Source organism: Protopterus annectens, chromosome 16.part0 (assembly GCF_019279795.1).
Source record: "Protopterus annectens isolate FY-2018-M chromosome 16.part0, PAN1.0, whole genome shotgun sequence".
NCBI lineage: Eukaryota > Metazoa > Chordata > Ceratodontiformes > Protopteridae > Protopterus > Protopterus annectens.
The window spans coordinates 247,076,077-247,093,694 of record NC_056750.1 but is presented as its reverse complement, the minus strand read 5'-3'; positions in this window follow the sequence as shown (position 1 = coordinate 247,093,694).

The following is a 17,618-nucleotide window of genomic DNA, read 5'->3' as shown; positions in this document are numbered from 1 at the left end:
CGAGGCAATCCATTATTTTCTGTTTAGCATTCTGCAGTTGCTCCTGTTCTTGTTCTGTGGGATTCCCCCTATTTTGCAATACTTAAACATTTGGCAATCATTCTAAACTATTCTTGTTATTTTTTAACCATATCTCCCTTTCTTTTATTTCCACGCTATTTTTAAATTCCACTTTAATTTTATCCCATTACCTAGCTATGTTTTCAGAAGAAATTTCTATTTTCTTAAATAGCTCCTGAATAATTTCTACTACCCATTCCTTAAATTCCTCTCTTTTCAACAGATATGTGGGAAAGTGCCAGATTCTCATTTTAATTTCATTACCCTGTGTTTTTATTTTAGTTATTATTGTCAAATGATCTGAAATAGTTATTGGGTATGCTATCAAGACCTTCAATTAAATGCACATGTTCCTGTGAAATTTAAATTTTGTCTAGCCTACCCCATTTTTTGTATCTTGGGGAATAACATGTAAATTCACTCCAAACTCCTAGTACTGAATTCATATCTTTCATATGTCAAATATTTTCATACATTTCCTTCAAAAATCTACCCTTCTTTATTATATTTCCCTTCTGGACCCCCAGACACATCTTCATGGTTGCAAATCAAATTCCAGTCCTCACCTATAAATAATATTCCTTGCTGAAAGCTGAATATTTCTCCAAGAATTTTCTTAAGCCCTATTATAGCAGTTTTACGTGGAATATAAATACATGCCAGTGTAATCCTCCTCACTTGCCAATAGCCCCTTAGTACTACAAATCTGCCATTATTATCTTTTTTATCATCTTCTATCACTGTTGGAGTTCCTCTTGTAATTAATATAAGTACTCCTCTTTTCCTTTGCCCCAGGTATTCTGCTGAATAACTATCCTGAAAACCTTTCTTTATCAAATTCACATGTTCATTTCTTTCCAAGTGCCTCCTGTAGCATAAATATTTGCACTCTTCATTTTTTAATATAGTTCACTACATTTCTTTTTTGTATTTATCTGTAAGACCATTGACATTTAAAAAGATTACAAAAAGCATTATTGTCTTAAAAAGTTATTATTCCCACCTTTTATGTATAGCAGCCTTTTTGTTAAATGTCTAGTTCCAGCTTTTGTGTTACATGCATACGCTGTTTGGCAGGTTCATCTTTTATACAGTTGTTTCTTGTCATACCCATTTCAGCCTATGTCACATCTTTCAAAAATTTTTGTTTTATTGAAAGCTGATTTTCCCTCAGGTCATCTGTATTTCTTTTTTCATAGCATCCAGGGTGTGCACTTACTATTCAGTTACTGAAATTTACCCTAGCATATATGTCCACTGGCTTTCTCTGCTAAGTGGTAGTTTTCACTCTGGGAGAGCTAGAATTAACCAAAAAAAAGGTACAAGCCAGATAGCCAGTTCCAGATGATTGTTTGTTCCACAAATCCACGAAGCAACACTGATAAATCACACTGCAAACCAAAGAACATTAATGTAGTATAAAATATCCTAACGTTTTCGTCGTATCACTTCATCAGATGAATACCACAATCAAAATTGACTGTTTAAATAGAAGTTTAAAATGTTGACATCCAATGAAAATACAAAAACAATTAAAACCTTGTTAAAATTGTGACGTGTTTGAAATATTTTGTTAAATGCTAAAAATATACCATATATGTACGTATTTAAAAGAACTGAGAATATTATTCTTAAAACTGAATGTTCACTGTCAGGACCTGATTTTATAAATCAATAAAATCAATAAAATAATAAAGAATTGAATAATATGTAAATGAAAGTGTGTCAAATATATGCATTAAAAACAGCTCCATCTGTTGGTGAAAGTAAAAAGCATTCTTAGAACATGAATATACTTTTCCAATGTTTCCCTGAGTTGTGATATGGATAACAAAAGTGAAAGCCGTAACTGTTCAGTACGAAATCCTTAAAACATATTATGAACAAATTTAATGTTGAAACATTTTTTAAAAACAATAAATAATATAAATGCAATGTAATAGTTAAGAATATAAATAATGTTGTATATGAGTGATATGTGTATATTTTATAACTTAGCAGCCCTTAGTTTTAAAATGGGCTTTACAGATACCATGTCATTAAGGTCTGGGGGATGACTGGCATCTAAAACCAGCTACCAGTACAATTCCCTATATTGTAAACGGGTCTCCCAAAGACCACCCCTAGAGTCTATGGGTACTACCTCAATAACAAAGAACTTAAAATTAGCTTTCTCACAGGTTAAAGTATGTCTAAATAAAGCATTATTGTTGTTCTTTTTCCTTATATCATAACCGTGTTCATAAATTCTTTGTTTTAACCGTCTCTCAGTTTTGCCTACATAAAATGAATCACATGAGGCACATAAGGCTAAATATACCACCCCTGAGGTGTTACAGTTTGCAAACCCATTTGTATTAATGTATTTGTTTCTACTTTTTATATGAAGGGTCTCAAGGTTCAATATATTACAACAGTAACCACAACTACCACACTTATGTGTCCCTCTCTTGTTGTTGTCATATACATTGTATAAATACTTGTGTGCACCCCCTTCCAAAATATTTTTTAAATTACATCCTTTTTTATAAATATACTGCAAAGGTCTCTCAAAAATGACTTCTAAATCTGAAATTTTTGCAAATCTAGACCATTCAGTACTTATTACTTTTTTAATTACGTTGGTTTCACCCTTATAAGTCATAGTAAAAGCAGACAAAAATTTCTGCTCTGTGTTAACATGTCATGAGTTTACAATTAAAGTATTAGTAGTGGGCAATCTTATGCCTAAAATGGGAGAAAATCTATTGCTCCTACCATCCTTTACTTGTGCATAAATTTCTGTTAACATTTCATTTGGATAACCTCTAGTTTTGAACATATCTATAATGATTTCACTTTCTTCTTCAAATTCCTTGTCCAAAGAGGTCATTCTACTTGCTCTAACTAGTTGACCTTTAAAGACCCCTCTTTTTTGGTGTGGTGGGTGGGCGCTATTAAAATGTAAATAAGAGTTGGAAAAGGTTGATTTTCTGTGTGTTCTGGACTTAAATCCATCTGTTGTTCTAACTAAATTAATGTCTAAATATACCAATTCATTGTCGTTAATTTGATGTGTGAACCTCAGAAAGTCAGTAGTTCCAGTAATATATTCAAGGAACTCTACAAATTTACAATCTTCAAAATACGAACCAGCCAGAAAAGGAATACAGCTTACTTTAGTTTCACCAGTTTATTTGACGAAATAAACAGCAAGTCACTCCAGCACATATATCAAGATAAAACATCAAACCACGAACTCCTTAAACACGTAAAATCAGCAATGCATAAGCTCCTCAAACACATAAACGCTATGTCTCCACACTTTGCTTTCTTTCACTTCCTCAGATGTGAATGAATACATTGTGTTAACTCCTTCATTTTTATATTTACTCACTAATTAAATAATTGATAATTACCTTAATTTAATACTTTAATCAAAATCACATTTGCTGTAACCATTCTGTGTTGTTTTTCATTTCATCCTTATATGGCAATCTGAATTTGATATTTTATTTTATTTTATTATGAATCATTCATGTATAAAATACATATTTTCTAAAAAACATCTTATTAAGAATATACTTGTTAAAAACTTATAAAATTGATCCCTTTAAATTTTCTACTTACTAAATAAAAATTATGTAAACCTTATTTAAAACTTCATTTGCTGTTCTATAGCATCATCTAGTGGTCAAAAATGATTTTCCTTTTGTAAAATGCTGTTTAAATATATATTTTTATTTTAAACTGTTACCCTTCTAAAAAGCTGTTAACCTCCTACATGCCATCAACCTTTCATTAAATAAAATGTATATAAATACATAAATTATTCAGATCTCCTAATTTGTCATAAAATTAATTCCCACAAATTGCACATTTTATTTATATTTATAATTTAGCTGCCCTTATTTTTAGCACTGGGGCTAAAGATACTGTGTTGTTTAAGCCTGGTGGGTTATATGCCTCCAATTGGAGTTGCCATAACAATTCCTTGTATTCTATTGTTTCCTCCCATAACCCACCTCTAACATCCTTCTCTACAACTTCCAATACATAAAAAGTAAATACTGCCTCTACACATTTCGTTTTATGTCTGTAAAGAGCATTATTAATACATTTAGTTTTGATTTCATAGTTGTGCTCATAAATTCCATTTCTTAATCTTCTTTCTGTCTTTCCGAAGTAAAAAGCTTCGCATTTTTTGCACCAACTCAAATAAATAATGCCCTTAGTTTGGCAGTTAGCATAATTGTTACTCTGTATTAAAATGTCCCTACTTCTTATGTATACTGTATCTCTAGAACATACAAAGGAACATTGGGAACAACTCCCACATTTAAAGGTACCCACTCTTCCTTTACTTTTTTTGTTCCACTTTGTTTTTGCTTCGAAGAAGTTTTTTAAATTCTTACCTTTCCTATATGGGCATTTCAAAGGGTGTTTAAATAAAATGTCCAGGTCTGAAATTTCCCCAAATCTTTTCCATTCATTTTCTACCATTATTCTGATTTGGTTTGCCTGTCCGCTGTAATCCAGTACAAAGTTGTTATGTCCCTCAAATTCATCACTTCTATTATTTGTGTTCTTTACCATTGTTTCATCCTTTTTTCCTAGAATGGGTTGATATTTATCCTTTCTTCCTTTAACAACTTCTTCCTCAATTTCCTTTATTAAATTTAATGGGTAACCTCTCTCCTGAAACATTTTACTTAATTTACTACACTCTTCCTTAAAGTCCTTATCTCTAGAGGACATTCTACTGCCTCTGACGTATTGTCCTTTTATTATACCTTTCTTCTGGAAATGAGGGTGGGCGCTGTCATATGCTAAAAAGGAGTTGGAATAACTTTCCTTCCTAAAAACTTTGGAATAAAATTCCCCCTCTCCTTTACCAACAAATATATCTAAATATTTCAAATTATTTTTATTTTTAGTGTAGGTAAAGGTAAGGAAATTAGTAGTTTGGATTATGTATTCGTAAAAACCTGTGAATTCTACATCTGAGCCTATCCACAACAGGCAGATGTCGTCTAAAAACCACTTATATAGTCTCCAACACTTCTTGTATTGAGAATTTAGTACATATTTCCGTTCCCATGCTGCTAAAATAATATTTGCATATATGGGTGCACAACATGCACCCATAGCAACCCCCTTGATCTGTCTGTAAAATTCTCCTAATTATGTTGGTTTCACCCTTATAAGTCATAGTAAAAGCAGACAAAAATTTCTGCTCTGTGTTAACATGTCCTGAGTTTACAATTACCGTATTAGTAGTGGGCAATCTTATGCCTAAAATGGGAGAAAATCTATTGCTCCTACCATCCTTTACTTGTGCATAAATTTCTGTTAACATTTCATTTGGATAACCTCTAGTTTTGAACATATCTATAATGATTTCACTTTCTTCTTCAAATTCCTTGTCCAAAGAGGTCATTCTACTTGCTCTAACTAGTTGACCTTTAAAGACCCCTCTTTTTTGGTGTGGTGGGTGGGCGCTATTAAAATGTAAATAAGAGTTGGAAAAGGTTGATTTTCTGTGTGTTCTGGACTTAAATCCATCTGTTGTTCTAACTAAATTAATGTCTAAATATACCAATTCATTGTCATTAATTTGATGTGTGAACCTCAGAAAGTCAGTAGTTCCAGTAATATATTCAAGGAACTCTACAAATTTAGTTTCTGAGTCATCCCAGAATAAACAAATATCATCCAAGAAGCACCCATATAGATTCCAACAATTGTAATATTCTGAGGAGAAAACATATTTTTTCTCCCAGTATAACATAACAATGTTGGCATAAGTGGGTGTACAATGTGCCCCCATTGCCACACCCTTTAACTGCTTAAAATATTCACCTTGAAAGAATATAAAATTTTTTTTAACACAAGGTCCATTAATACAAGACATGTTTGAAATGTTTTAAAAGAAATAGTGTGAATGTCTGCTAGGATTTCTTCAAACCAAACCAGACCTATATTGTGAGGAATACAAATGAATAAATCTATCACGTCAAGTGTAATGAAACTTTTTGTGTTAATCAATGAACTGTCAATATGTCTTAAAAAGTCCCAGGAGTCTTTTAAAATAGTCTTGTTTTCCAAAATAACTGATTTAAGTTTAGAATCTATGTATTTAGCCAAAGGTGCAGTCACTGAGCCTTCAGCCGAAACTATTGGTCTCAGTGGAGGATCAACTAAATCTTTATGCACCTTTGGAATACCAAAAATTGAAGGGACTTTTGGTTTTTCGACAGTCAAAAAAATATATGTACTTAAATCAATCAATCCTTCAAAAAGTAAATCATTTAAACACACCTGTATTTTCCTGTAAGCTATGTGTATTTCATTTAATGACACCCTAGCATAAGTTTCTTCATCATTTAAAATATCCAACATTTTACCCTCATATGTAATATAATCCATGAAAACAGCACCACCACCTTTATCCGGTTTCATTATTCTAATATTCTTGTTATCTCTACAGCCTTGTAAAATTTCCCTTTCTTCTATTGTAACATTGGGGGTTACTCTACTGTGTTTTAAATGCTCCCTCAGTTCTTTTTCCACTACGGTTTCAAAGTTTTTTAACTGAGGGTGTAAAGGTGGATTAAAAGTGCTTTTTCTGGTCAAAGGGTTTTTTACGTGTCTTTTTTCTTGGGCTGAAAAGAATATTTCCAAATTTTTTTGTCGAATAAACAACTTAAGGTCAACTAGTAAATTAAAAATATTGGTCTTAACCTTTGGTATGAAAGTGAAACCTTTTGAGAATAAAGCAAAATGTCCCTTGCTAATCTCAGTATTGGTGTAATTAAAATATTAAATCCTTGATAAGTACTAATATTACCATTCCTTAAAATTTCATTAGTAGAATTTACTTCCAATAATCTTTTTTCGTTGTTGTTATTGGGTCCCATACTTTCTGTTTGTGGGGACCATAGTTGTACCTATAATTCACTGGTTCCTTTCTCTTTAATCTCTCTGAACATTTCAGGGAAGGGTGGTCCAAAGGGACCTGTCTATCTAGGTTTTCATGGTTGTCTTCGCCCTCCCATCTGTCCATATAATTGTCGTTGAAAGACATATTCTGGGAATTGCTTTCTTTGTATTCCCTAGGCCTTGGATAATGTATCTGTTTACTATATTCATTAACATCTCTATCTATCTTTTTTAACTTTCTCTCTTGTGTCTTTTTACATCTTGACTCAATGTTAGCTAACATATTAATGTATTTGTTTTTTTCTGTTTCAACCGAAAATAACAAATCATTCACTATTTTGTTGTTCACAGTTTCAACCTGATGAAAAGCAACCTCCATTTTGAGCTCATTATTCCGTATAATGGTTCTCATAATGTCCATACCACATCTATCAAACGCTCTTAATAAATCTTTATGAAAATCAGATCCTTCTTTGACATTATTCGGGTATTTACATACCCATAAACCTTTTGGAATAATATTCTCAGTTCTTTTAAATACGTACATATATGGTATATTTTTAGCATTTAACAAAATATTTCAAACACGTCACAATTTTAACAAGGTTTTAATTATTTTTGTATTTTCATTGGATGTCAACATTTTAAACTTCTATTTAAACAGTCAATTTTGATTGTGGTATTCATTTGATGAAGTGATATGATGAAAACGTTAGGATATTTTATACTACGTTAATGTTCTTTAGTTTGCAGTGTGATTTATCAGTGTTGGTTCGTGGATTTGTGGAATAAACAATCATCTGGGACTGGCTATCTGGCTTGTACCTTTTTTTTTGGTTTATCAGTGCAGTTTCGGGTACTTGTGACCAACTTGCTTGTTTAGAGCTAGAATTAAGCTATAACTCATTGTGCAGCCATCATGGAAGTCCTGTCTAGTTTAATGGTATTTGTAAACAGTTCATATTACTGGACATGTTTCTTGCATCATTATAGTCTTATTATACAGTTACCTTAATATGTTCTGCAGTCCCTGATAGTTACTTTAAGTATTTCCTTATTTAAAAGTATCCCCAAAAATACAAATTTTCTTCTTAGATGAGTCTGTCAAAGGAAAAATATACTTTAAAAATGATCAATACACGGTAGGTTCAGGTTAAGGCACTTTAATCTTGCAGCAATGAGACAAAAATGTGCTAATACAGTGTTTGTCTGACTAGAATCAGGAAATGCAAGCATTTTTATACATTTTCTAATAAGACATTGCCTACGAAGCTGATGTAGTAAATCACAAGTTTTAACATCATTTCGTAGTGATTGTTTTTGTAAATTTCTGCTTGTGCTATCAATTTTTGTGAGAAACTTCCTAAGAAAAACAACGTGGCCTTGGCTACCACCGGTTAGATATATGCACTGTTACCATTCAAGGTACTATGGCTAATTTGAGCACAAAGCAAGTATAGATTGCAGTTCATTTCTCCAACAGTCCTTTGTCTGTTTTATCCCTTCCTTCTGCAGCTGTGCATGTTCTCATACTTCGAACAGAGCCAATTGTTCAAAATCATTACATTATAGAATATGGCATTGTTCATTCATTGCTTCCTGACCTAGCAGATAGTCACCTGCTTCTCAAGTACATTTCCAAAAGGCATAAACATGAATTTTGCTGTGCTAGCAGTTACTAGGTCAGAGGGCATCTTGCAAGTTTCAGAAAGCACACTGCAGTTTCAAAAGCATCTTTTAGTCTCATATAAAACTAAGCTGTATATAAAATAGTGCTTATAAAATAGAATGAAAAACGTGTTAACTCATTTAGTTTCTAATTAGCATTAAGCACACACATTAATACATATTTTTCTGACATTTCCCCCTGTTAATACTTTTTAATTCTATTTTCAAAAGGATAAACAGTTTGCTTCTTCTCCTAACCTTTTTCATTCAGGATTTGCAGTTAAGAGAGTCATTCAGTTTAAACTTATGAAAGTGTTTCACTTTTCAACAGCTCTTCAATTTCAGTACTTTGATACAAAGTTTCAGAAACTGATATATCTATGAAATCTTTGATTAACTTTTTCATGCAGAGAATACCACAACAAATGCATGCTCCTAATAGGAGTAATCCCACACAAATGGCAATCAGGATGTTCATTAGGATGGAACCCCACCCCCCAAACAGATTCTGGAAAAAGTCCATCAGAGGGTTTGGGCCTGGTTTGGTCATGGTCGACACTTGCTGGATCACCTCAAGATGGTCGTTTATCTTGTGCTGGTTGTCAGGAATATATGAACAGCATTCTTCTTTGATTAAAGCGCATGTACCACCTCTCGCCGCTAGGGTGAAGTCGAGAGCCATGCGGTTTTGAAGCACCACAGTTCTCATAGCATTCAGTTCATCAGTCACTAATTCGAGAGCAGAAAAGTTGCATTGCTCATAACTTCGAGAAGTTTAGACAGTTTTCTCAGCTCCCAAATCAATTTTACTGCACCATATGCAGGGGCTATGCCTGCCCACAATATAATGGTGTCACTCAAGTCCATGTGTGTCAGTTTATCTTTGTTTTTTACGGAGTTATGGTTTCTCCACCCTGCTTCAATTCGTCCCACTGGATTCTCGGGTATCTTAACTGGACTTATAGGTTTACTGCTGACCTCTCTGACATTTCAAATTTTTCCCTGAGGCAAAGCTGCAGTGTGTCATATGGCCGGAACCAGGTAACCCAAAAAACAACTGCCAGACCAGTTCTCAGGTAGCCATTTATATGCTTTTTTCCCACAAACAAAATAACAATTCTCTACTTTAGTATTGATATAAGCTTGCCCTGCATGAAACATTTTCTTAACAATAATAGAAAGCTGCTTTAAAAGAACAGGATTATGCTGTATCTCGTCAACATTTCTATGCATCTTCTCAAAATAGGCATCATAGTTTGTATCACAAATAGTTTTAGTCTTACTGGCTTTAATATAACATTTATAAGAAACAGTCACATTGCAATTGCTCCAAATCACCTGAATAGTGTAATTCTTGTAAAAACATACAATCCCTTTTTGTGTAACAGGTAGGCACAATGCTATTTTGTCTTGTGATTTCACAGGTGTAGTATCAAAAATCAAGTTTTCCCAGGTCTCATTGACCCCTAGGGGGACAGCAGTCATTAATAATCCCCCGTATGCTGTTGGCATAGCTGTGCAAATCCAGCAGTTCGAAACGTTAAAAGTCTGAGCATACACATATTTAATTGCTTGGTAAGTGTTAAAGTTTGGATGCCAGTCTATGAGTAATGCATCACGTTTGTTCAGTTCAACTTGTTTGGCTGGGAAAAGGAAAGGCCACAGCAAAAAGATCAATGTTATCAGTATAGCTATCAGAATAATTATGCAAATTTTCTGAGGTAGTTCTGTATCTCTGTTTACTCTATACCTGGTCATTTTGTTCTCGTTGTACAACAGTAACAAGGTTTTTGTTCAGTTCAAAGTTCTTAACCAGTTTGCAGTGTGTCAGATGAATCCAGGACGCTTGCTCTGCGATCTTGACTGCAGTGGGTGTCGACAGTAGTACCTGGTACGGTCCTTCCCACTTTGGAGAACTCCAGTTCTTTTTCTTCACAACCTTCACCCAGACCCACATGCCTGGGGCTATTGCTGCTTCCGATGGTCTGGTTTGTTCTTTATCTGAAACAGAATTTAACTGCAAAAGTTTGTTATTCAAAAATTGCCTCATGTACTCTGCAAGTGAACTGTCAGCCTCCTGCTCTGCAGGCATGAGAGGTTTCCACTGAGGTGTATAATATGCCCTCCCAAACAGAATTTCAAAAGGAGTTAACCCTTTTACATTTGGAACAGTTCTCATGCTCAACAGTGCCAGAGGTAGACAGGGCACCCAGTTTGTTTGTGTCTCACTAATCAATTTCCTGAGCTTGTTTTTCAAAACCTCATTATGCCTCTCTACTAATCCTGCAGATTGGGGGTGGTATGCACAATGGTTTTTCAGAGAAATCCCGAAATAATGGCTTAGTTGTTGTATAGTTTGATTTACAAAGTGTGTGCCATTGTCACAATAAATGTTTTCTGGTATGCCAAATCTAAGAATAACTTCTTTAACAAGGACTTTTGCGACAGTAGCTGCATCTGGATTTTTAGTTGGAAAAGCTTCCACCCATTTGGAAAACATATCTATAATGACAAGGCAGTACTTCTTATTTTCGCATTTGTTCAGCTCTATAAAATCCATACAGATAGTATGGAATGGATGCGGTGGTGTAGGGAAACTCCCTTGCTTAGATTTTAATGCCCCTTGTGCATGATGCTTGTTACAAACATGGCATGCTGCACAAAAATTTTTTGTGTAGTTTGTAAATCCATACGTCATAAACACTCGATTCACTAACTGTACCATCCCCCCTGTTGAGACATGGCACTGCCCATGGCTCAACAAAGCTGCATATCTAAACAAGTTAGATGGCAAAATCAGTTTCTTCTCTTTGGAGATTTACAGTCCCTTCTCAAGGATTGCTCCTCGCTTTATCCACTTTTGTTTTTCTACATTTGTAGTAAGTGTCTGCATTGTTTTTAACATTTCTAAATCTAAAATCTCAGATGGTTGTAATTCCTCACTCAAAAGAAATACTTCTGAAGCTGAAGCTGCTTGTTTTGCAGCTGTATCAGCTCTCGCATTACCTTTTGAAATTCTATCCTGTTGCTTGTTATGAGCTACGCATTTGCAAATAGCTACTTTCTGATGTAACTGAATAGAGTCTAACAAATCTAAAATAAATTGCACGTGGTTAATTGGTTTACCAGTAGATGTTATCATTCCTCTATTTTTCCACTGCTGTGCAAAAACATGTACAGTAGAAAAAGCATACTGGCTGTCAGTAAAAATATTCACCCGTTTACCTTTTGCCAAGGTACATACCCGTGTTAAAGCAATCAATTCTGCTGCTTGTGCAGATAAGTTGTGTGGTAAAGACTTTGCTTCTAAAATCTCAGTATCAGAAACTGCTGCATACCCCACTAGATTCTGTCCTGTAGAACCCCTCCTGCATGAGCCATCCACATAGTATGTCACCTCAGCATCATCCAAGGAAACATCTGTAAGATCTTTTCTAGGTAATGTGTTTTGCTCAATCTCCTGCAGGCAGCAGTGAGGTTTGCCATCTGCAGGGGTTGGGAGCAAGGTTGACGGATTCAAAGTTGTGCATCGTTCAATTGTCATATGAGGTTGGCTCAACAGTATAGTCATACAGGAAAGATGTCCAGCAGGAGAAAGATATGCTACTTTTTCTTGCAGTAAAATAATCGCAACTGCATGAGGCACTCTCAATGTGAGAGGGTGGAACAACACTACTGAGGCTGAAGCCTGCACTGCCATTGCAGTTGCGACTACTGCTTGTACACAGTGGGGCAGGGATCACGCCACTGGGTCTAGCTGTGATGAATAGTAAGCTATGGGGCGTTGTTTGTCCCCATGCTGTTGTGTTAACACTGATGTCATATAACCTTGCTTACAATCTACAGTTTGGAAAAATCGTTTATGATAGTTTGGTAATCCTAAAACTAATGAAGAATCTATCAGTTGTTTCAATTTGCAGAAAGCTGATTCTGCTTTTGGTGTCCACTGTAATAAATCTTGTGCTGCCATAGGCTTTTTGAATATCAAGTTGGTCAGTGGAGCAGATTCCAAGGCATAGTTTGGAATCCATTTCCGACAAAAGTTAGTAGTACCTAGGAAGGACATAATTTCCTTCTTGGTAGTTGGTTTAGGTGCTTGTAATATTGCTATTTTTCTGTCTTCATCTAATATTCTGCCTTCTTTGGATATTACAATCCCAGGTATTTTACCTGTTTTTTCCAAAGTTGCAGTTTGTTCTTGTTTACCTTGTGTCCTTGAGTGGCTAAAAATTGTAGTAATGCTATGGTATCCTCTCTGCATTCTTGCTGAGTGGGGGCTGCCAGCAGAATGTCATCTACATAAAGTAAAATCTGACTGCCTTTCAGTGGGATAAATCCCGCCAGGTTACTTGCCATTTCCTGTGCGAATACTGTTGGACTTTCACAATATCCTTGTGGTAGTTGCATATATGTATACCTTTTTCCCCTGAAATGTAAATGCAAACCAATGTTGGCTGTCAGGGTGTATCGGTATTGAGAAAAATGCATTGCTAATATCTACCACAGAAAAATACTTTTGTTGAGGTTTCATATCATTCAATAAAGTGTGTGGATCTGGCACCATATGTGCCCTAGGTATAACTGCATCATTTACAGCTTGTAAATCTTGGACCATACGCCATTCTCCATTTGCTTTTCTAACAGGAAATAAGGGTGAATTACATGGTGAATCGGGAGATTCTATCAAGACTCCTTCCTTAAGTAAGGCTGCTATTATAGGTTTGATTCCTATTTCTGCATCCTTTCTCAAGGGATACTGTCTCTTTTGAGGTCTAAATGCTGATTTTGGCGTGATAGTAACTGGTCCTGCTGCATGAATAAGTGCTACATCTGATTTCCCTGTTGACCAGAGAGTCTCTGGTATGTCTCGTAAGGCTTTTTCCTCTTCCTCTAGTAAGAGTGCTACTCAGCTGTCCTCACTTGCCTGTGAGTGTACAGCTGGGTGTGTCTGTGTTATCCAGTTCAGTTTCTGCTTTTGTACTCCCTGTTCGGAAAGTTCTAACTCTGCTTTTCCCACTTTGTGACTTTTTCTCCTAGGTCTGCCCACTTCACATTTTTATCTTTAGTCAAACTCACATGTGGTAATCAATTAGATTTGTAAAGTGCTAAAAATTCCTGGGGCAATGAACAGCTCACTACACTGTTTCCTTCTGTGTCCCAGTACAAATTTCGTAATACTAATCTGTTAGCATGGTTTCTAAACAGTTCTTGCTCATATTCTTTATCAGGTCCCGGTTTGTTACAGTAATATAGAGTGCAATGCAACAAATGCTGTTTATCAGTGTCAAGGGAGGGGGATTTACTGATGGCTACATTCATCAGTTCTTCGGTTACTGCCCCTGGACCAGTCATAACTAAGTCCTGGCTGTACCAATAAAATGTTTCACCCTCCGGTCGCACTACAAAAGTATCCATTTGTCACTGTGCTTCCATACCCTGCATAGTTGGGACTACGACTATGCCAAATATCTGCATTAGGTCTTTGCCCAAGAGATTCACTGGGCATTTTGCAGAAACAACAATTTTGCTTTTCTGGATCATCCCTGAAACTGGGTCAGTTATCGCTATGTTGTGGGAGAGTGGCTCCCGATACAGCTGTCCATTAGCTGCTTTCACTAATATGTAGTCAAGTGATTCTGAATTTTCTGGTAGTTTGGAAGGATGTATCAGGGTCCGCGAAGCCCCTGAGTCACACAGGAATTTAACTTCCCTCCCCTCTACCAGAAGTGTAACTTCCGGTTTTGTGTCTGCTAAGTAGAGCTCTAGGCTCAATAATGCTAAGTCCAAAATTTCATTTTCTTCATTATCTGTGATTTCGTGCACATCCTCTATATCTTCTATCACGTCCTCTACCCCTTCTATCACATTTGTACTTGTCTTTTCTTGTTTATTCCTTTTCAGTGATTCTTGACTATCATATAGTCAGTCCTCACCCTCCTTGTCTTCTATGGTTACCTTTTTATTTTGCCTGCAATCCCTTGCTAAATGTCCCTTTTTCCCACATTTAAAACATTCACCCTTTTTCTTTCTCTCTTCAAAGTCCTCTGATTGTTTATCAGATTGTTTGTTTCCCCTGAGCATTTTTCTTACCCTTCTTCCCAGTTTGTACTACAAAGACTTCTGATCCGTCTTCTACTGCAAATACTTGAGTTTTCTTTTTCTTTTTGCTATTAAAATGCCTTTCGGCATGTCTTGCATATTCAAGTATTGACTGTAATCTACTTGTACGATGATCTACCATGTGCTTTGTAATAAAGCTGCTAATGGGTGCAATGCTGCCTTTTAAAAATGCATTCTTTAGCTGCTGCTCATATGGGGAATCATGTGTTTGGTCTTCAGATACCTGCATTCCACAATGGTTATTAAAACATTCTAATAGTCTGGCATAATATCTATCAACAGTTTCACCTTCTTGCTGTATGCATTGATTAATGCAAGTCCAATCAGCCCTACGCTTCCATTTCTCAGAGATTCGGTCTGTCAGACCTTTCACTCTGTTGTCCAGTTCTGCGTTACTATGTGGGAGTGGTCTAAACGGTTTTGGTTTTGCAGGAACAGCTGGGTATACCGGAGGTGGATCAGGTTGTCCACTCGCTTCATATTCTGGTAAGGGAAGCGGAGGGGGCAGAGGGGCTGTTGCTATTACCAAGTTATTGTCTTCTTTATCTAAAAACATTGCTTTTGAATTTTTAATCTTTTGTTCCCTGCAGTTTGTCTCCTCAAGCCACCTGTGTGCCTGAGGGACTCCTAATTGTCGTTGCTTTTTTAGCTGACCTTTCGTGTCTGTTTTAAGTTGTCTAACAAGTTTAATAAGTGAAAGTTTATCTAAATTACCATCAAATTTGTATTTATTAACCCATTTTGTATAATACCTAACATTATCGGCACGCTGTCATTGCATATATTTCGTGTCTTCGGTTAAGGGCGGGTCTTGGGAACTTTTTGTGCACTGATTTCCCATGTTGCCTTAGCTAAGTTAGAAATTGTTACGTAACCCTTTTTATCACGTGGTACCACGACTTACACTTTTTCACAGTTTATCTAGAATAACTGCCTACCTATTCTGTTTCCCTGATCTATGACAAGACAGCAATCTTTTTTTGTCCCTGATCTGCACTTGCAAATCTCCCTGACAAAAGCAAAAATACTGTAACAAGTCCCTGATCTAAAACAGAAAAGGGTAAATTCCTCCTTACCTGAGCCCCCATGTTTTGATCCCACCGGAACGTTGACTCATCCTCCAATCACAGATCAGAAACAGTGGCTGGCCTCTTTTGAACGACAATTCAGTCGGAGGTCTTTCAAAGCAGAAGAACTGATGTGGCTTCTTCCCCGTATGGCTTCATGCCACCAGGCCCATTCTGACCTGAGCTAGAGTAAGAGATATAAATTCCGGTCCGAAGGACCAATCTGTGAAAGGAAAATATACTTTAAAAATGATCAATACACGGTAGGTTCAGGTTAAGGCACTTTAATCTTGCAGCAAGGAGACAAAAACGTGCTAATACAGAGTTTGTCTGACTAGAATCAGGAAATGCAAGCATTTTTATACATTTTCTAATAAGACATTGCCTACCAAGCTGACGTAGTAAATCACAAGTTTTAACATCATCATTTCGTAGTGATTGTTTTTGTAAATTTCTGCTTGTACTATCAATTTTTGTGAGAAACTTCCTAAGAAAAACAACATGGCCTTGGCTACCACCGGTTAGATATATGCAACGTTACCATTCAAGGTACTATGGCTAATTTGAGCACAAAGCAAGTATAGATTGCAGTTCATTTCTCCAACAGTCCTTTGTCTGTTTTATCCCTTCCTTCTGCAGCTGTGCGTGTTCTCATACTTCGAACAGAGCTAATTGTTCAAAATCATTACATTATAGAATATGGCATTGTTCATTCATTGCTTCCTGACCTAGCAGATAATCACCTGCTTCTCAAGTACATTTCCAAAAGGCATAAACATGAATTTTGCTGTGCTAGCAGTTACTAGGTCAGAGGGCATTTTGCAAGTTTCAGAAAGCACACTGCAGTTTCAAAAGCATCTTTTAGTCTCATATAAAACTAAGCAGTATATAAAATAGTGCATATAAAATAGAATGAAAAACGTGTTAGCTTATTTAGTTTCTAATTAGCATTAAGCACACACATTAATACATATTTTTCTGACAAGTCCCACCCAACTTAAATAAATAAGCCCACTCACTAAACAAATGTCTGCAGATTTGCTTACTTTGTTTAAAATCCCATTTTTTATCCCTTTTTTGTCCTTTTGTCTTTATTTTATCCTATTCCTTACCGATTTTATTTTTTGTCCATATAACCTGAAACAGTGGTACATGTAAATCCTGAGAAATACAAGTAAAAAAAAAAAAAGACTTTTACTGAGGCTCCAATCTGTCAAAAAGAACCTATGCAAGGGGGAAACAAAACAATCATAATTCATCCAATCTCAGCACCATTTATTGAGGAATACATTAATGTATCCATACTTAACTTAATAAATCAGACTGAAACCTTTTTTTTTCAGGCACTACAGAGGAAAAGATTATACCACATATATATAACGGAGGTAGGATTTGAACTGTATCTCTGCTATAGAAAGAATGCAGAAGACATTTACATTCCATCTTATCTTGAAGAAAAGTCAAGAATGTAAATGCAATTTATAATTAGTAAATTAAAAGTTGAAGACCTCACTATTGTTAACAAATCAGAAGTTAAAAAACTTAACTCATCAATTTGTACAACATCCTCAGCCATTTCAATAGTCTATTGTCCAGATCTTTACACACCTTTGCGTCTTGCTGTACCAGTCTATCAGGCATTATATCAATTTGCCTTAAATCTGCAAAACACTTATGTGCCCACACCAAAACGTATAACATCAGTGCAGCTGAATCAGTGGAAAAGTCCTGGAAAACATTTAAATGCACACAGTATACATACCTTAAAACCAACTTCTTATT